This window comes from Eumetopias jubatus, unplaced genomic scaffold, assembly GCF_037043125.1.
Source record: "Eumetopias jubatus isolate StellerSeaLion01/CBP00866 unplaced genomic scaffold, mEumJub1_p1.0 scaffold_6, whole genome shotgun sequence".
Taxonomy (NCBI): domain Eukaryota; kingdom Metazoa; phylum Chordata; class Mammalia; order Carnivora; family Otariidae; genus Eumetopias; species Eumetopias jubatus.
The window spans coordinates 130,245,363-130,266,624 of NW_028274812.1; positions in this window are offsets into that span (position 1 = coordinate 130,245,363).

Sequence of the window (21,262 nt, forward strand, 5' to 3'; positions counted from 1 at the left end):
GCAGGTTTGAAGAAAAGAAAATTAGATACAGAGGCAGGAGGACCTAGGGTGAGAGGGAGGGTGATAGAACATGAACAAAAATGTCAGGAGACGGAGACTTGAAGGTCATGTGGAGGAGGTCGGTCCTTATTCTAAGATTAACACAAAACCACCAAAACATTTTAAGCAGTGGAGTGATATGATCAGAATTGGGTTTTTTCAAGTCTCTGGCTGTGAAGAACAGAATGAATAGCAGGTGGGGAGAGGATGGGTGGGGTGGTTGCAGGGTTGATGTGCGATTACAATTTTTCAGGAGAGAAATAAAGCTAGTTTGGTGTAGAGTTTGGCTATAATATAGCAGCAAACAAGTATATTCTTGAGGAGTATTTAGGTGGTTAAATCTGTAGCACTAGATGGATTAGATATTATAAGCAGCAAATTTTTTTAGAGATTTTTATTTATTTATTGGAGATAGAATGACAGAGATAGTGAGAGAGAGCAGGAGCAGAGAGGAGAGGGAGAAGCAGGCTCCCCGCTGAGCAGGGATCCCAATGCAGGACTGGATCCCAGGACCTTGGGATTATGACCTGAGCTGAAAGCAGGCACTTAACCGACTGAGCTACCCAGGTGCTCCTATAAGCATCAAATTTAATTTCTCCGCATTTGATAAATCTCAGTCATCACTGAGCAGGTGTATAGTCCCTTTATTTTGTTTTATCTAGTGCATTTGTTCTGTTGGGAGGAATTTTTGGATGCTCCGAAGCATCATACTGAGGGCAGAGGGACTACTGACACTGACTATGTATGAGTCACACATTTTGTGACGGAGGAGAAATATTGAAGGGCAGTTCTTCTGACAGTGAAACCACCTCAGTAGTGACTGATGTGACACAGGCGGTGGGGTGGGGTGCCCTACAGGCACAGGGAGATGGGAAACTGAGGAAGAGGTAAAATGCCAGGAAAGTGAGAGAAAGAATAAAGGTTTTCTAGTGAATTCAAAGGGATTAAATGGGCCACTTGCCAGCATAAAATAATTATCGATTCCTTCTATTGTTGTATTTTAGACATATTAGATCATTTTTAAAAAAACCTTGAAGTCTTCCTGAGAGTGATCATGACGCGAGTTTTTTAACATCCAATTTGGCAACTTAATTTGTGTTTAATAACTATTTCATCTCAGTGTACCATAAAATTGAACTGCAAAGGTTATTTTCTATAAAGACAGAACTCAAAAGTACATTTAGTTCAGCTTTTTATTATATTTTATTTTGTATTTGTTGTGTCATTAATATTGGTTACATTGCTTTTCTGACAGTTCAATACCCAATTATTTTAATTGTGCTTGCTGTTGGAATCCTGGCTCTCACAATTGAATGTGAACATTTTAATTGTTACTAAAAGAAGATAAAGGCGAATTTAAATAATATTAAACATTATATATATATATATGATAGATGAAAATTGTTTTCCTGAGTTTGCATGAGGAATACGTAGGACATGAAATATGAGGCTGTGATAAGATATGTTTCTTCCTATATATTAGTGTCCTGTGGACAATGGTAAACATATGAACTCAACGAATGAATTACACTCTAAGTTCTTATCACATTCTAAGTGTGCTTATTACACAAAATGACAGCCTGATGCCCAGAGTTTCTCTTAAATTTGGGAAAGTAATCATTTAACAAAAATTCTAGCAGATTCCTATTATTGACTTAGAATTAGTTTCGGTATAATAGAATTTAAGTTTGTACAAATTCTAAAATGTTACAAACTTTTCGTTCCTTATAGTTCATACACACACACACACACACACACACACCTATATAGTTCTTATATGCCTATAAAATCATAAAAACTATAAATAATAAATCAAAAATCATAAAGCCCTAAATCAAATTTGTATAATACTATGAAAGCAATAGTACTTGAATTGCTAAGACTGATTCATTGTGGCAGATGGTGCTGTCCTGCTGAGGCTAAATCACATTTTGCAATGTGAACATGGAATTGGGTGCTGATACAGAAGTTCTTTCAAGTGTGACATGCTTGTGTTTGCTAGTATGGATCGATTCTCTCTCCCTTTTGATCCACTGGAACAATTATGGGACCTAAATATTTGTTCTGTGTTGCAATGTCCTTTAGCCATCACTTGGGGTTAAGCTCCATATTAAACGCACCTCTGTTCTTATCTTTCTAAATGTGACAATGAAGGTGAAAATATATGTTGTCAATGAGCTCTTCAATGCAGACAAAAATGAAAATCAAATGAGTATGGTGAATTCGAAGTCAAATGAAGAAAATGTTTTAAGGGATTGTGAGTGATTAACTGTACCATCTAGTACGATAAATGCTGAGAATTCATTGGTTTCAGAATGTGGAGGTTACCATTGACCTTGAGCCATTTTGGTAGAGTAGAGAAGGAAGTGATAAATCTTGAGTGAGTGACTGTGCTAGAGAATAGGAAGAGACAATTTAGGGACAGAAAATACAGACATCTTTTTCTGAGGATTTTGCCGTAAAGTGATCAGAGAAAGAGTTGGTTGATGAAGAGGGAAGAGGGAGAACAGTGGTTTTAGAAGATGGGAATAATAGCATGTTTGTATGTTTAGTGGAGAGGAAAATAATTCAGTGGAGAGGGAAAAGTGGGTGATGCAGGAAAGAGAGAGGGTAGAATTACTAGAACAATGACTTTGAGTGAGCCTAAAGGGAGAGGGTATCTAGACTGCAAATGGAGGGGTTGGCTCTAAGTGAGTTCATGGATAGTTCACCCATGGTAGCAGAAGGAAAAGCAAAGCATATGCTGATATAACCTAGTTTGTGAGTAGATGTAGATGTTCTTCTCTGAGCGATTCAATTTCTAAATGAAATCTCAAACCGAGCCATCTGTGGAGAGTGAGGATGGAGGAGGTGGTGTGAGAGGGTTGAGGATCAAAGAGAAGTTAGAAAAGAGTTGTCTAGGAGAGGTTGAGAATAAATGGACCAGGGTGGGGGATTTGGTTTCATAGCTGAATGACATTAAAGGCATAACTGAGTTCTGTAGTTGTCCATTTAATGGAGGGGCTGGTAAACGTTTTCTATAAAGAGCCACACAGGAAATATTTAGGCTTTGTAGTCCCTACAGTCTGTGTTGAAACCACTCAGCTCTGCTACTGCAGTTTGAAAGTCAGCAGAGGCAAGATGTAAACCAGGGCTGCCATGGACCATCCATTAGCTGTGACAGCAAGAGCTCTCCTCTCTTCTTTGGGACCCAACTTAAATGCCAGTACCTTACTGAAGTGTTGCAGACTGTCTTGGGCAGAGTCAGGCTTCCGTCTGAGGTCCCCCATTGATCCACACCTTTCTGCCACACCCTTCACCTGCACTGGAAGTACTGGAGCTGGTTTACTTTGGCTTGAGAGACCTGACAGTTAAATTTTCAGGAATTCTGTGAATTGTTTAATGTCATATATGCAGCTTGAAATCAGACATGGTGAGAGACTTTATACCACAGAAAGTGGTAAACACTACAAATCAGGGTTTTTCTTACCTCCAAGAGCCAGTTGTTAATCATTTGCCTGTAATTAACTGGTTTGCATCACCATTTCCCCACCAGTCCCAATTTCTCAAGAATAATGACTGTGTTCACTATTCAATTAATTTTTCTCTTTTCTCCACCTACGGGATTGTGGTGGATGTAGTACATGCCAAAACCTGTTGAATAATATTTTAAATGTTCTATTCTTTCCCTAATTAAAAATTCCAATCCACAAAATTTCTTCTAGTTTAATTATCTACTCCAAAGTCAACACAGTGTACCAACACATACCTACCAGGTCTAAGGAAGAAATTAGGTGTTTGTGAGATTAACTTCACATTGGATTTGACTTTATTCTATTATTTTTTTTCTGAATTGACTTTTATTTTAATCTCTTATTGCCCAACTGGCTCTATCATCATTTGCCTGGACATACATATCTGACGGTATGGTTCACAGTCTTTAAGAACATGAGGTTTGGAGTCAGAATATCTCCTGACATTGGGCAAGTTACTAAACATGTCTGTTCTCATTTGTACAGTAGGGATAAAATCGTACCTATTTCGCAGGGTTGTTGTGTAGATTAAATGAATTAATCCACATAAGATACTTAGAGCAGTACCTTAGCAATATTAGAGTGAATTATCACTATTAACTCGTCTTCAAGGCTTCCACTTTGCCTGTCTAAAAGTCCATCTTTTACAAAGCATCTAGAGTGATCTTCAGCAAACATAAATTGGATTACATGGTTCCTCTGCTTGAAAACCACTGATTATTTCGTTACGCTGAGAATAAAAATCCAGTTTCCTTTTCATGGACTATCGTCCTTACGTGATCTGCCCCTGTGACTCCTTCTCAGTCTCTGTACCATGCTTCTCTGATTTCCCTAAGCTTTACAGATATGGTCTCCTTCCTCGCCTTGAATATGCTAAGCTTTCCTTCTACCTAGGCTCCCTTTGCCCAGAATAGTTTCTTCCTAGGTCTAGGCCTATCACCTCTTCTCGTTATTCAGATGTTGGTCCAGATGTCCCCTTTCCAGAGACATCTCTCTTGAGCACTCTTTCCAAAGGAGCTCAACCAACCCTCAGTACTCTCTATCACATCTTCCTGTTTTATGGTCCTTATGCCATTTATCCATATCTCAAATTGTCATATTTATTTGTATTTATTTGCTTCTTTGTTTTTGTTATTTTTCCAACTGGATGTAAGTTCCAAGAAAGTAATATGTATATTACCTATATTTTTCACAGCTGAATTTCTGGTGCCTAGAATAGCAGGATCTCAAAAATTGTTATAATATCAATAAATGACAGGGATAAATGTATATATTATCTTGCTCTTCTAATTTAAGAACTCAACTGATCAGCGTGTCCTATTTTCATAAATAACATCACTGTCCCTCTACTGCAGCAGCCAGAAATCTTTGAGTCATTCCTAACTTCCCCTTATCCTTCATCATCCCAGTAATCAGCTCTTATGTTCTGTCCATCCTGGTTCCAAAATAGCTCATGAATCCTCTACTTCTTTCTATCTAGAATTATTTTATTTGTTTGGGTTTCTGATTGTCTCCTATCTTGCTCAGCTTTGATCCGTTCACTTCACTACAGCCAGAATAAACTTGACAAATCCCAATTCCGATTGTGTCCCTTCATTCCTTAAAGCCCTTTAACATTAAAACAATTCTATGATGTCGCAGAATTATTAATACCCAACCCGCCCTATATCTTTTATACCCATCTGAGTTGCCTGAAGCTGCAGACAGTTTCTGGAAAGTCATAAATTTCTAATGGCTTTCCATGTCAGGTATATGATCCATCTCTCTCTATTTCTATGTGAGGGCTTTCTCTGGTACCATGACAGTTTGTTCAAAGCTCAGCAAATCCTCTGGAGCAACCCTCAGACAATGCAGCATGGCATCAATGGATAAATGTCCCAGCCATCCTGGCTTCCACAGCATCCAGTGAGATGATTCTCAGATCACTGGAAGCTAAACCACTCCACATGGTATACCATGTAAGATTGAGGCCCATTGCCCATAGCCATACCGAGCTCATTAACAGACATTTTTTTCTGGATTGTCTTTCCTTATGTCTTCCTCATTGTGCATCCTGCAATCAACCTCTAGATAAACTACCTGTATCCAAGACCTTGTCTCAGAGTCTGTTCTTAGGGGAAAACAAACCATGAAATATAGCTGGTAATATGCCCCTTGATCTGGGCTTGAATGTCTTCTCCAGGCTGTTTTCCCCAGTCAACAACTACTGCTTACCCACAGAAATCTTGCTTTTTGGCCATACTAATTCCTTGAGTATGTAATGCTTATTCTAACTTTATGTGCTTTTGCATCCTTTTGCCTAACACCTTAAATGTTACCCTTATTCCCCAGTGGCTAACCAAGTGCTTTGTTCAAAAAAGAGTCCAATGAATAATCATCAAATAACTAGAGTCTAAAATTTATTCCTGCTCCTATACTTCCACAGAGGAGTCAAATTACTTGTTTACTTTTACATAATATGTTATGGGACTATTGCTAAAAATCTGAGAAGATATTAAAGCAGAATAGTAGCACACAGTAATTTTTAAAATTCCAGATACATATTTTTCTTTTTTTAAATCAGCTTTAAATTAACCGGGTGCAAACCAGCAACTATTTTCATTTGGAAATAATGGAACATCCAGCTCTCCAGAGAATAAAATTGTTTGAATAACATGGGTTTTTAATAAGCCAATACTAACTGCAATTTTTCTTTTCCTAATAAGTCAAATCCTTTTTATGGTGGATTATCACATTATTATTCTTAATAATGGCCTTTTTGCCAAAAATGTTCCCTGAAAGTTGCATTTGCTTGGTTTTAAATAAATGTTAAAGTTGTACCAGCAAAGTGCTGATAGAATTAAACTCAGTATGCTTTTATTTTACTATAATACTTTTAGCAAGAGATGTATCTGATCCAGAGCATATAAGTAGGGCATTTGAAATAATCCATGCTTTAACATGATTTGAAATGATAAATACCAGTTACAACAAACACGTTACTGCTCCTTTTACTGTTATTCCTTTTCTCTTTCTCACAACTAATCACTCACTAATAACTTGGGTGTTTTTTTTCTACAATACTTTAATTTTGATAAGATTAGCAAAAATCCAGAGTTTCTGCAGAACAGTAATATCTATTGATCTGATGAGATTTGGAAAAACAGATGGTTTGCTTGCTGTCGGGTTAAAATCCACTAGCAATATTACTTGTACAATAAATGCACATATTTTATTATATATATATATATATATATAGGCAAGTTTTAATTTTCACATTCAATTTAGGTCTGAGCAATTCCCACTTATTGTTCAGAACTCAATGAAACATTTCATGGTGACCTGCACTAGAATACTCATGTTTCCACGCACCATGCATTTCTTCTTCACAATCTATTTTAGATATTGGTAATTATGTCTTTTTTAAAAGATTTTATTCATTTATTTGAGTGAGTGAGAGAGCAGAAGCAGTGAGAGAGGCAGAGAGAGAGGGAGAAGCAGACTCCCTGATGAGCAGGGAGCCCCACTCGTGGTTCAATCCCAGGACCCTGAGATCATGACCTGAGCAAAAGGCGGACACTTAACCCACTGAGCCACCCAGGTACCCCGGTAATTATGTCTTGAATGAATTGCTTCTCCATTAGGGCTACAAACTAAATGAGGATCCAAACTGCATCTGTGTTTTTCATCACTCCATCTCTAGCTCTTACCACAGCACCTGATGCATAGTAAGTACTCAAAAAAATGTGTGAAACTTCCTCCCGGATGCATCTATGCTTATTTTTCCAGCATACTTAGAATTTCAGTTGATAACTTCATTTATCCACACATTCAAGCATTTAACTTTTCTTAAACATTTATTTACTCTATAAACTTTCATTCAGCTCCTAGTATATGCTGATGGATTATGCCAGGTACTAGGGCCTTAGAAATAAAAGACAGAATCTTTCTTTTTTTTTTTTTTTTTCCCCAGGGGCAGAGGGTGGGGAGGCATTGTGGGAAGGGCAGCAGGAGAAGGAGAGAGAGAATCCCAAGCCGACTCTCTGCTGAGCACAAAGCCCGCCCTGGAGATGGATTTCATGACCCTGAGATCATGAGCAAGTCAAAACCAAGAGTTGGATGCTTAACTGACTGAGCCACCCAGCCCCCAAGAATTTCTTTTTTTTTAAGAAGGGAAATAGAGAGGTAAATGATAATTAAAATATAGTAAAGTAAGAAAGGAAGCCAAAACAAATTAAAAAAAGACCTGTTTCTAACTTTTTCTCCCTTTTGGTTCTACTATACAGATTGAATGTCATTATTGTTTTCAGTGTGGTTTATGGTTCAAAGTAAACAACAGTGACTAACTGTTGTGCTATGCACAACTTAAATAGGAAAAAGAAGGAATACTTTGCTGGGATATTTCAGAAATATTCAGAATAATGGTAACATAGTTTAGCCTATTTTTATGGGCAGGGGTCTCCAAAGTGGCTTTACCTTGTCAAAATGTGCTGTAGGAGTCATCCCCAGGGAAGTTGATGGAAATGCAAATACTAGGCCCCTCCCCAGACCTACAAAGTCAGAGACTCCAGGGGTGGGCTTAGCAATGTGTCTTAACAAGCTCTCCTGGAGATTCTGATGCCCATACTCTAATAGTTGGAGAACCACTGGTCTAGCTGCTCCCCCATCTCTCCCGATGCAGATTTCCTCCATCTGCAGGTACTACCAAATCTGGAGTCAATTCAGGAGCTGATATTTTCAGCAAATAGTATGATAGGGATAAGTCAGTGACATGAATGTGAACCCAATTAAGGCTATTTCTTTACTTTGTCAATTTCAGGGTTCTCTACTATAACTCTAACCCATAACATCCTGGGAATATGTAGCTGTCATCAAGATGGGAATAAACAAATTTGTATACACCAACACAGATTCGTTACTTCCTGGAACATCCAGCACACACCATAGACACATATGCTATTTTTGTTCTTTAATATATAGAGTTCTTTAAAAATGTATTTCTGAGTTAGCTTTAAGATTTTTATAATTGTTTGCTTTGTAATGGGTGGCCTAAAAAATTTTAGCTTTACCACTCTGGAAATTCTGACTTTTCCTTTATTGCTCAATTGTGGTTTTTCAAAGAGGAAAGGCTTGCTCTTTTCCAACTCAAAGCAAATAAAGTTATTGTATTGTTCTATTTTGTGTACCTCCTCAAAAAACACATTTGATAACAGTTAAATGGTTTTTGAAAATTAGAATAATGAAAGTATAGTGAAAGTATAGAAAGGCTTTCAGTGAAAAACATGTTACTTTGTCCTTTGTGAGCTATTTTTTATTTACTAGGACACTATTTAAGGTTGAAAAATTAATACGAATGCCCTCTGGAGAACACAAGTAATTCCATAAAGATAGTTGGAATTTCTTAGGAAATTCCAGGGAATATCAATCTGTGAATCAATTGTTCCATAAATATTTTAGAAATGCCAAGATGCAAGACACAGCCCTGGATTCTGGGTTGGAACTGAGGTAATACTTAAACTGAATGGATAAATATACATGAAAAGCCAAGTTATAATATTGACGTAATAACATATCGCTATTATAGCTTATTTACATTATACTCTTTCAATCTATGATGCAGAAAGGGAAATAATTGTTATCTTCATTTTCAAGTAGTAAAACTGAGGTTGAGATTTGCAAACATCAAGTGCCTTACCCAAGGTCATGAATCCCTATGCCAAGTGGCAAAGCCGTGATGAAGACTAGCTCTTTGGCCTCCTATTACAGAACTTGTTCTGTGACTTCATATTGCCTCCTATAAAAAACAAACAAAATAAACAACAGCAATGACCACTAAGAGATGGGGCATGATTGGATTTGTGAGTGAATAATACAGTTATATCTGCAAAACGCTTTTTTGTAGCAGTGCTGATTGTGAACTCCCTCTAATGAAGGAGAGAATGATGCATCTGGTTTTGGACCACCTGACCTAAGAGTAGAAGAGCCCAGTCTTGGGGAAATGGATGGAGGGAAGCCCACAATGGATCAATAGTCTGCAAAGGGTCAATGCACCCTTAGACTTTGATGGCTATCTGAACATTGCCTAGTCCTGGCCACTTGTTTGCAGAGACTCTCCTTAGCTGCCAAGGTCTGGTATGGTTCAAACTTCAGGGCCACATTAATGCAAACGAAGTGCTGTCAGTTCCAGACAGCTTTGTTTTTCTACAATTAAAACAATAAGGCAATGATTCTCCATCAGGATCTCTTGGGTCTGTTGTCCCTGGATGTTATTTGGTGGTTCTGATTATTTTTAAAAATCAGGACTATGACTTTTCTTTCCCTCATGAGGTCAAATCACGTGGTATGGGTCTACGTGCATTTTATATGGCTCTGCGCAGTGAGAAGTAGTGTCATTGGTGAACATAAAAACAGTCGGTCTCGATTACCATTAAAATTGGACTCGTAAAGAGTCCATGCATAATGCTCAGGACTCCTGAAAGCTTGGTGTGTGCCCTTCCTTCTTTCTTCGGAACACCGGACATTAGACAGTAGATGGCAGTGTGAGATGGGGAATTTAAGTGTTGGTGGTGATTTGCTTGAAACTAGCCCAGTAAAAATGGCTTTTTGACTTGGAAGCATTTATTAAATGAACCTTCCGTCAGAGTTTTGTCTGGAAGCCAGGAACCCACCCTGGAAGGTGCTGGCAACCCACAGGTGCGGCTGTGTAACTGCTTTGTTTGAACTGGGGCCATTGCCCTGCTCCGAAGCAAGGTGGGGAACGTTTGTGCACAATTCATCGTCACAGAGCCTAGCAAACCCCCACTCAACCGTCCCGCACTCCTGGGCCCCCTGGAGAAGTTTGTGCCTCCCTTCATCCTCCTTCTGGAAATTCATCGTATTTAAATGTCTAAGTATATATCAGCTTTGATATATACAAAAGGTTAATGCTGTTTCAGGTTTTTACCTAAGTTTTTCTCCTTCCTTTTGTCCCAAACCTCTTAAAAACCAGAGGCAGTGAGTGAGGGGATTTCCAAACCAAAAAGCAAGCTATTACATGGGAGAATTTCTCAGGCCACCTGTCAGGATATGATACCCCATGGCTTACCAAATGATGGATTCTATTTAGAATTTGTAAGAAATCCTGGAAAACAGGAGAGGGTTGAAGCTGAGTTGGGCTTCTTTTCTATTATAGACCCTTAGCAGAAGAAGAATTTGTTATCTATAATTAGTTACCTAAACTTGTATCCCTCTAGAACACTTTATAATAAGAAATTGTATTTTAAGCAGGGAAGAAATAGCTAAAAACATTTGATTTACTCAACATTTTACTTAATAGAAAAGAGGTCAATAATTCTGTGAGGATCCTTGTTCTATATGCAGTAATTACAGGATTAAAATAAGGCACATTGTCAGAGTATCATAAAATTAGTAATGTTTTTCTGCTTCATGGACCTATGTAAAACTACACCTCTTTCACTTTAGGTGTAATTTCTAACTGGTTACATTTTAGCTCTTGTGTGGTATAATATTCATTACTTAACCTCGCTAAACTCCACTTTTCTCAACTGTAAAATGGAGATAATAGAAGTTCTTATTTGACTGTATAGTAGGCACCAGTCTTTATAATAAGCCTGGTACAATAAATATTAGCCATTGCTGTTTTATAGATAATTGTTGAGTACAGGCGTATTTTCAAACAGAAGTATTTTCTTCTCATTTCTCCAATTAAACAAAAAATATAGTGAATACTACTAGTAAAACTCCCAAACAAACAAAATTAGGTAGGTAAATCTGCTTAAAATAGGATGTACACCAAATGAAGTGCAGGAAAATTTGGGATCTTCTATAGGAACAGTAATTTTAATCAATGTGCTTAAAAGGAGAAAGAATGTTATATAAGCCTTCATATTTGTATGTGTGCATGTGTGAGAGAGAGAGAGAGAGGGAGAGAGAAAGAATGTGATTATTTGTGTATATATATATATATATGATCTTATTTATGTATTTGAGAGAGAGAGAGAGCATGTGCAAGTGTGTGCACACACAAGGGGTGGGGGGAGGGGGAGCAGAGGGAGAAGCAGAAGCAGATTCCCCGTTGAGCAGAGGGCTCAACTCAGGCTCAATCCCAGGACCTTGGGATCATGACCTGAGTCAAAGGCAGACGCTTAACCACCTGAGCCACCCAGGCGTCCCCTGCGTACATATACTTTAATTCATTACTTAACCAATGCTTGGGTTAACTGGTGACAAGGGTACATTTTCAGGAAGGGGAAATAAAAGCATGAGAATAAAGTATTTGCCTGAAGATGCAGAAACCTCTTTCTTTTAATAGGCAGAACTTCTTTTTATCATGTGAAAATAGAGAACAGAACATAAAGGACAAGTGTTTGGGCATGAAAATGGTGGTCACCTATATGAAACTGAAACTTCCTATTGAGAAAAATGTTCAGTGAACAAACTTATGTTTATCAAGAGGAAAAGTTAATTCAGAGGAGTTGACCAGTGAGTTGTGTTTAAGTATCAAGAAATTCCTTGCCAACTTCACCACTTCTTACTTTTTCGTATTTTCAAGTTGTTTTTTTCATTTTGTTTGGTTTTGTTTAGATTAATCTTTCCAAGCCCACACGTCTGAGTTCTTCTCCTGGCTCTGCCATTTCCAAGCTCTGAGATCTTGGGCAAGTTGCTAAATGGGTCTCCGTCTTCACTTGTAAACATACGGAATAACAACAGCCCAGGTTCTTGTGAGGTGAAATGAGGAAATGCACAGAACACCTGCCAGCTTTGTGTCAGGATCTGGGAAGTCCTCATTTAATGAAAGCCTGAAAAAAGGACCCTTTGACTTGACAGTTACAGAATTAGAAAACTATAGAATAGAGTCATGGCTGAAAGAAGCTTAGGATGAATCAAAACCCCTTATTTTCCAGATAAAGAAACTAATGGCTAGAAAGATTTAATAAAGGCTTTGAAGATAATTTGGTATTTTAAGCTGAATTGGAGAAGATCAAGAAATGTTCAAGAGGAGGAACTGGGGGAAGAGTATTCTAGGGAGAGGGACGAGCAAGGGTGTAGAGACATGCAAGCAGACATGGGATACTGGAAAAATTAGGTAGAGATTAGGAAACAAAAGTAGAAAGTGGAGATTTAAATCTGCGGGGAAAATAATTATAGCCAGATAGTGAAGGATTTTACAGATTATTCTAGATATTTACAGCTAGAAGATTTACCCTCATTTATCTTCCAGCAATTCTAAGAAGTAGGAAATGCAAATGATCTCAAGTTTATGACTGATCACCTGACCAAAAAATATCCAATTATATACGGGTCTTCTGATTTCTGAATTTGTGCATTTAAACTACATTGCAAACAATCTTGGGTTTATTTGAACCAACGTTCCAATAAGCCAAATAATAAACAAGAATTAGTTGCAAGGAGCAAGGATTTTTGTTTACTGCTCCATCCACAATTCCTAAAGCAGTGACCATTTCAAAACTGGTAGAACCGATGAATAGCAAACATTTATTGAGTGCTTATAAAGTATCAGATCTTCTTTTAAATACCTTTACATGGCTTAATGGATTAAAGCACTTTTAGAGAATTGTGTTATATTTTGGTGCATTATTTAATAAATTATTGCAGGACAAGGAAAGGGTAATATGATATTGAAAGCTCTGAATAATACAATCAAATGTATTCTCAAAAGACACAGTTCGTAGAGAAGAAAAGATTTATTTAGAGAGTGAAACTTGTCTTCAAATATTATCATGTCAAAGATGTAGACCTATTTTGGAGAATAATCTCCAGAGAGTTTACCTGGGGTCCATGTGTGGGTATTATAAGGAGTTATATTTTGATTTACTATTTGAAGGAATTTTCTAAACTTTCTGACAGTTTAATTTAACCAACTGTAGAACAAGTTAGCTTGGGATGAAATAAGCTTCTGTTTACTCATGATACTCACACAAAAGCTTGAGGGTCCATTGATCCCATTTAACAGATTCATTCTTTGAATGGCAGATTAAACTATATGATATCAAAGGTTTATGAGTCTGCTAGGAAGTTAGTAGACCATTTGGATTATTTTGATTCAAGATTGTTAAGAACCAGTCTATTAACATGCATGTTTAAAAGCAGTTGGCCTGTTTCAAATCAGCTTGGAACCTCAATTAAAGAAAAAAAAAAATCTCTGGCCTTTTCTCAATGTCCTTTCCAAGTCAAAGCAGATTATTCACAGTTTCCTTTAATGTCTGTTACACTGTTTATGAGGAATGACTCAAGGGAAGTTTTTCTTTAATTCAAAACAAACAGATTGCTTACATGTTGAATGGCTGGCTGATACTTAGATGTTTCCTGAGAATGTTTACTGCTTATCAGGTGTTGTATTACCTGAACTTTTGGTGACTCACAAGGAGGCATAGGTATCAGGTCATGAACTCTTGCTACTGACTTTCAGATCACCTTTTGGGTTAACTATGAATTTTCTGAGAAAAAAAAATTCTTTATAAAGCATCATAAGCAACTGGTAGTGTAGGAAACCATTAAATTGCAAAGTGGACTCTCCTGTCTTAGGATATTGGTAAGGAAATGGTTATACCTCCATATCTGGAGATTCTTCTGCAGGAGGTTCTGAATAACAGGGCCACATTATTTTTCTGAGGAGATATATGAGCTTATGAAACATCAAGTTTGGATCAGAACTTCTTTCTGTTTCCTCTTTTCTCAGTTGAGATCTTATTTCAGAGGGTCCTGCTAGCCTGCTCCCATTCCTGGCTGAAGGGGATGGCAGCTAAAAAACGGATGTCATTAAATCGTCAACACCTCAGAGATGGTGACCCTAGGCACTCTTTCTTCTCTTCTCCACGCAAGCTGTTAGGCCAGCCCAGTTAAAGTTCAAATAGTTGTTTTCTCTTATTGATAGAGAATGGAGAGCAATGGATGCAGAGCCAGAGGAGTGGGCTGGCCTCATGGCTTAAAACTGTCTGATTGATTGGTGATTGATTTTTAAAAGATTTTATTTATTTATTTGAGAGAGAGAGAGAAAGGGAGCACGAGCGAGGGTTGGGGGGCAGAGGGGGAGGGAGAAGCAGACTCCCCGTTGAGCAGGGAGCTCGATGATGCAGTGCTCCATCCCAAGACCCTGAGATCACGACCTTAGCTGAAGGCAGATGCTCAATTGACTGAGCCATCCAGGCACCCCAAGACTGTCTGATTTAATAAAGATAACAACCTTCTTCATTGCTTTGTGTAAGCCTGTTGGACATTTTTGATTTTTCTTTTGACTTGGAATTTCAATTCTTACGTAAGGAAATTTAAAATTCTTAAATTTTTTTCCTTTTAAACTCTAATCAGGATATATAGAGGAAAAATCACCTTTGTTTTTTTTTTTAGGATTAAAAAAGTGAACAAGATTTCTAGTTGAATTAATAGGAAAAATCAACTTTTGAATTTTTAATTAATTAAAAAAACTGAACAAGACTTCTAGTTGGATTAATTAATTAATTCATATAACCAGAAACTATACACCCTTAGATCATTAGAGTAATGGGCTTAGGGCTACATGATTGTATTAAAGGGTTTTGGTTGGAGTTTGAAGTCATTTCCTGGGCTCAAAGATTAGAAAATCAGCAATCCTTTAAAGTATGTATTTCCCAAATAGTATTTCTATAAATATAATTTTCACTCACTGGTTCCCACAAATAACCTGCTTTATTTTTCAGATACTATGTGACTATTTGGAGGTCAGGATCTTGGCTTTTTATCCCCAAAGTGGTTGATAATAGGTGTACCCCTACTTCTGGGGGGAAGGGGCATTCTTTCATGAGTACAGTTTCTCTGAAGTTTAGAACTATTAGCAAATAGGGTGGCAGATAGAGCAGGGAGCATGGATTTAGTACATGTGAATCCCAGGGTCTTTCCTGCCACCAACAGCCAGTGTGACAGGATATAAATCACTATCTCTCTGGGCGAGTTTTTCATCAGCAAAAATGCAAAAGTGAGCCTAGATGACTTTTAATCTTCCTGCAAGCTTTAACATCTATGTTTCTCTATTAACAATTTTTTTGAAAAGCAGTAAAGCCACCCCTTGAGAATAGAATGCATTGTATGGCCTCTTGAAAAAGGACTAAAAGAATGTGCTTCCATTTAAGTAAAATTTCAAACAAACAACGTCTTTCCAAGTAATATAAAAATTATTAACTTTGGAGATAACATTTCCCCAGATTTGTTTGTTTTGCGGGTCTTTCATTTTGTTTTCACATTTTTAGCAAAACGTGTTAGTACAAATAGTGAAGAAAGTTAATGTTCTTTCAGATCATGTTATTTGTCGAAGTTATGATTGTGGCTTGACAGTTTCTTAAGGCCTATTGCTTTAGCCAGTTTCAGAGAGTTTCATTGGCTTGCTTATTTCAGGTTTATTTAGGCTGTTCTTTCTGGAGAGGAAAAGAATCAAAAGGAATAGATAAATATCCAGATAAAAAGCTTCCTCTTGCCTTCCTAAATGTTTTAGTTGTTTCTCATATCATCGTACTTTTTCAAATATGCCAACAATCTATGCTAACCCTCACTTTTTCCTCCACAATGGGACCAAAAAGCATCATTTGATATTAGCTGAAAGGCTGCCTCTCTACCTTACACTTAAAGGAAGCCACAGTGTGTGGGTTTAGGCACACAAATGTATTAGACTGCACAGGGTTTGGCCTAAGAAGTAACTTACTAACAAGCACATGGCCTCCCATAGTTTTCTCTGGGAACCTTTTTGAGCCTCTTATATGGCTTTATGTTCTCTTAAATTGAAGTCTGTTTCTTTCTATTCTCAAGTCCCCAAATCCTCTTGGTTGTAAATTGTGACTCAGGTGTATGGTCTCTTTTGGCAAAACCAGAGCATCACTTTGTATGTTGTGATGGGTGTGAGTCACCTGGCATTCTGTCACCTTTATCTCATGCTGCCTCTAAACACCCCTGAACTTTCTCTTCCTGAATTTGCCTTAATTCACTCTGAGTTCACATTCTGGCTCATTGCATCTGTTTTCAGTTGCCGTTTTCACTGTTTTGAGAACAAAATAATAGTTCTGATCCCCATAGGGGTCAATTACCTTCACTGTGTTCACCATCACATATTTCCTTTCCAACCCAAAATGCCATTTTGCACTTGGCTTGTTCACATCATGGTTAGGGGAGGCAATGTGGATCGGAGTCAGAAGAGAGGCAAATATTTTGAATAGATTTATATAAATCCATCAGTGCACCTGGAAAAACTGTACAGCACAGCGGACGGAGCATAGGTATTAGAATCAGAAACTAGCATTCAAATCTAGGCTTTGCTACTTATTAGCCATTGACCTTAGATGGTCACATAACCACTATAAATTCATTTTTTTCATGTATATGTAGGCAAGAATAACAATCCTATTGGATTGTTATATGGAACAGAGATAATGAATAACATATTCAAAATGCCTGGCACTTGAGAGAGGGATACTAAGTAAATACCACTAATTATTATTAATACCACAACAAAGTTAACGCATCTTTTTATTTATGAGCCAATAGCCTGGTCCTCAATGCAATTTGACAGTTATTCATTGGATTCCAAGTGGATACTCTAGTCTTCGTGTAGGACATATGAGAGAAGTCCCTTAACCTTTCCCTCATCATAAGCTCTGTCTACTATACACAGTCCAATACTTCAGTGAAATACTCAAAGCTCTTCTCCACTCGTCAAAGACCGGCTCTTGGCCAAACTTTCCAGCCCCTACTCTTCCCTTTGCTCCTAGAGTCTGCATTCTTGCATTCATCCAGGCTGCTCACATCCATATACCTCCTTATGTTTCCTTAGGCTGAAGACAGACAGCACGAGGCAAATCGTACCCATTTGAAGACCCAACATAAATGTGACTTTCCTTGTGGAGTCTTTCTTGACCTGTCTTTCTACCCCGTCCTCATGGGAAGGGCCCTTTATTTTAAATGCACAGCATAGTAAGCCTTTCACAAATATTGTCCCCTGGCTCCTTTTCTCTCTTACCTATCTTATTGCTCTTAATTATCACTACTGTAAGTTTCAGCTAGCAAGACCTGTGGCTTAGATGTCTTCTTTGGGAGAGGGAGAAAGAAGAGAATTCTGGCTCCATTATTTATTAGCTGTGTGACTTGACCATGTTCAGAATCTGTCTTTATATCTCCCAACGGAGGTTCTCAATGTGCAAGTGAGCTAATATGCATTGGCTCATAGTTAATGATTACTTTTATAAACATGATGATAGTGGAACCTCTATGTTGATTTCTACATGGTGATGTAGGTTGCCTTTTATTCGATCTGAGCTCATCAAAGCCTGGGCTAATACTTCTTGCAGTAGCTCCATTATAATCCCAGTGCCTACCAACTATCGGCTGAGTGCATGCACCCTTGCATGTCTTCCTTTCCTCCAGAAATCTTGCTTCACTGGGGGCTTCCAGGGGCTCCAGCTAACATCTAGGCACCCATATACTTCCTTCTTCAATGCAGCATCTCTTCTAGGCTCACGGTGTCCTCTAGCATTTTTGCATCCTTGGTGGCTTTTGATTGTTCCTAAAATTAAAGTGAGAAGGTTTAAAATGTTCCCCATATTTCCTTTTATGTTGTCCCATTTCCTCCACTGGCTGACTTCCTTTTTGGTTCTCCAGGCAGGGTTCATATATCTAACTATCCACCTTCCACTTGATGGAAAACGAAAGTTTTGGTGCAAGCTATGTAACAGACAGCAATGGAGAAATACCATTCAAAAGTCAAAAAAAAAAAAAAAAAAGACAGGCAGATTGATTAGCTCATTATAATAAGAAATATATTTTTTAGATTAGATTTGAGTGAAAGAAAATCACACTGTTTTTTGCATTTGTGTTGGTGAGTTTTGTGACTTTGCTTTGGCTTTGACAGCAGCGTGATTGCTAATCTAGTGGGAGGATATGTGCAAAACCAGGAAACAAGGAAAATACTGCTAAGAAAATCAAGGACATTTCTAAAAAGATGCTAAATACACTGTTTGCCTCTGGTTTGGATGTGTTCATTCGCTTGAATTGGGTCACACATTTTGGGGCTGTCGGAATGCCCTTCTCTTAAGTGGAGTTGATACAAGAGCCAGAGCCCTGAAAACCTAGGTAGTTTCCACTTGTATGTTTTTCATCAAAGGCCTTGAGTTGATTCAATTAATTATGGCGCCCTGCTGAGTTCCATTTTCATCTGAACCCACATGGCAAAGCTGTAAATGGTACGTGCAAATAAGGATCCATCTCTGGGGAGAGCCTTCTTACAGGAATGCCTGTTCTCACTTTGTGAGTTGCCAACCATGTGCTAAGCTGGGTTTCAGGGCTGTGACACCCAGAAAGGGAACATGTCTTGTCTTTTCTTTTTTTTGATATTAGCGTCAACATCTTCTATTTTACATAGATTTGAAGAACAAGGCAAGATGTGAAAAATGCATTTCTATTAAAATGAAAATGAAAGATTGCCCATTTCAGGAATTCTGATGGAAGTATATTCTGTTCTACCTTAATAATGCCGACGGATATATCAGAATGTCTTTACTTTCACTCAGGTGTCATGAAAAATCAAGCCTCGGCTCAAATCTTTCTTGTTATTGTTGCATTTCAATTAAAATTATATTTCATAAAAATGGGATAGGAGTGTATTTTAACCTCAGAATGATTCATGACAGGCCCCTGTATGGAGAAATATTTTTTAAGACTCAAAATCTTACATCATAAACAAACAGAATCGAATGCTAAATGATTATCTTTTTACATGCTTCATGGGTTTTTGGCTTTAGATAGCACATTTAATCATGACAGAGAGCCTGGGATTTTCAGTTTCTTTTTGACTTGCAAACTCAAATAAATAGCACAATCCTGTAGGTATTTCACTGGGGCCCAATACTGGCCTAGATTTGTCACTGAATTTAAGATTGGAATGCGGTTTAATACATAGTACATACCATAGTGAGCTCTCTGTAGGCCAGGGTTCAAAGCCAGGTCTGCCCCTGGGGAACTCTGAAAACTTGATCAACCTCTTATATCTCCAGGTTTCCCTTTTGCTATCATAAATGGATATATTAATGCCTACCCTGCAGAGTGACTTTGAGAATCAAATATTTTATAATACATAAAGATCTTCAACTGTGCATGGCATATATAATATCATGTATGGTCCCTGGACCAGCAGCTTAAACATTACCCAGGAAGTTGTCAGAAATGTACATCCTTGGCCCCACCCAGATGCACTGAATCAGAAATCCGAGTTTGGAGCCCAGGTACCCATATTTTATAAAGCCTTCTAGAGAATTCTCATGCATGCTTTAGTTTGGGAAATTGGCATAGTGTGTAATAATCTACACAAGGATATTTACTAACTTAGATAAACAGCGATTCAGAATTATCCTAGAAACTCAGTAAATGAGGTGAGTCATGCTTTCTTAAAGAACACTCTTCCTTACAAATACAACATCTTCAGGTATAAATAAAAAATATCAAACAATTATTGATAGCTTATTATCTCCTAGAGCATAGGAGAGGTGCAGTACTAATTATTTTACTTAATCCTCACAACAACCTCAAGAGAGAGGTGCTATGAGGCTAACTAGGATTACAAAGGCTCACTTGATGTACGTTGAGGTGGGTCTCTCCCTCAAACAGACTTCAGAAACATTATGCTTAACTACAGTTAGAAAAGTACTCTATGCAGTCACCCTGATCACAGAGTTTTATTTTGATAAAATTGCTGAACATTCACAACTGTATTCCAATTCTTCTAGTTTTTAATTTTTTAATTTTTCAAACAGTTTCATTGAGCTTTAATGATATATGAAAATGCACATGTTTAAAGTATACCATTTGATGAATTTGGACATATGCATACATCTGTGAAACGGTCAGCACAGTCAAGATAAAAGACATATCCACCACCTCTAAAAGTGTCCTTGTGGGGAGCCTGGGTGGCTCAGTCATTAAGCGTCTGCCTTTGGCTCGGGTCATGATTCTAGGGTCCTGGGATCGAGCCCCACATCGGGCTCCCCACTCCGCGGGAAGCCTGCTTCTCCCTCTGCCTCTCCCCCTGCTTGTGTGCTCTCTCTCTCTAATGAATAAATGAAATCTTTAAAATAAGTAATACATGGTAAACTCTTTGCAGGCGTTAACAATTTTTCCTTGTATTATTTTGGGGAGGAAAGTTCGTTAGTTGGGCATTTGTTTTGAGCTGGAGTGATGAACAGGGAAAGGGAAAGCCCGGCTGAGTGATGAGTTTTCATAGGATGCAGACCAGCAAAGTCCTCCCGGTTCCTATCTATGACCAGACAAACAAGCAATGCTCCTTTTTACTCTTTTTCCCACTTAATCTGGTAAACTGGGAATATTAGTTCATGTTATTTATTGTAAATTTCTGACTTGAGCAAATGTGACTGGCTAAATGGAATGACTTAAATTCTTACCAAAAATTTTGGATTATAAGCACAAATTCCACTTGGAATGATGAATTCACATAAAAATGAACCATATGTTCAATATTACATAGTTAATACCTGAAGAAGAGAAGTCTTTAGTAGGTCTGCAGTTTGTGATGAAGAATAGAAAGGCAAATCTTGCTTGAAGAAATGGTTATGTTCTTGAAAACTTGTCAATAAATTAAATCTTTAAAAAAAATCATGATTTCTGTGAAACTTCTTATTTTCCAAAAAAATCATAAAGGAAATGCAGTCTATAGTTTTTTTTTTAAAGATTTTACTTATTCATTTGAG